Consider the following 828-nt stretch of genomic DNA (forward strand, 5'->3'; position numbering starts at 1 on the left):
AAATAGAATGGAAGAAAGACAGCCTCTTCAGTAAACGGTGCTACAGCCCACCTCCAGAATGAGAGAGCCACCTAGGGTTCTAGCCACATGGGGATGCCGAACCCCCTCCTCCAGCACCCATTTAACCAGTTATTGTGAAAGTGGGAGAGAAAAAAAGTCACAATTACAATTAAGTAGTTTGCTAGTGGCTTAGAACTCTAATCCTAACTATACAGGAGGCTGAGATAGAGGATCATGGTTCATAGCCAACCCCGGCAGGAATGTCTGTCAGAATCGTATATCCAAAGAACCACCAGAAAACCAGAAATGGTGCTGTGGGATCAAGTGGTAGAGTGCTAGCCTTTTGTTGAGGAGTTCCGGAACAGTGCCCGGACCCAGAGTTCAAGCCCCACGACTGACAAGAAGTGGAATTCCTAGCACCAGAAGTCTACTGAATAACAACCATTGTCTTAGGGAGCATGGTAGCAAAGTCAGGCAGAGCTTCCTATGAAGTTGATGTCAAGTAGGTCACCTGGCTTCTCTGTGCCTCGGTTTCCCCAGCTGCAAAACTCCATAGAATGTAGGATCCCCTTCCATATGGGGATAGGGTAATGATGAAAGAGAGCCATGTTTTGTTTCATAATCCCACATCTGTTGCACGATTAATAAAAAGCCCTAGCTGAGCCCTTTCCGGGTATCTTCTTGTCATTTGCTCACAGAACTGCAGAGAACCTTATCTGAAGGCTGCTCCCTCTGTGCCTACCCATGTTTCAGAGATCCCTCTGCATAATTCCCTTGTTTCCTAACAACTGTCCTGTGTGGAAAATGAGGTCTGATGGTTGCGGTCCT

This window comes from Dipodomys spectabilis, unplaced genomic scaffold (assembly GCF_019054845.1).
Source record: "Dipodomys spectabilis isolate Male_0828 unplaced genomic scaffold, ASM1905484v1 ptg000267l, whole genome shotgun sequence".
Lineage (NCBI taxonomy): Eukaryota > Metazoa > Chordata > Mammalia > Rodentia > Heteromyidae > Dipodomys > Dipodomys spectabilis.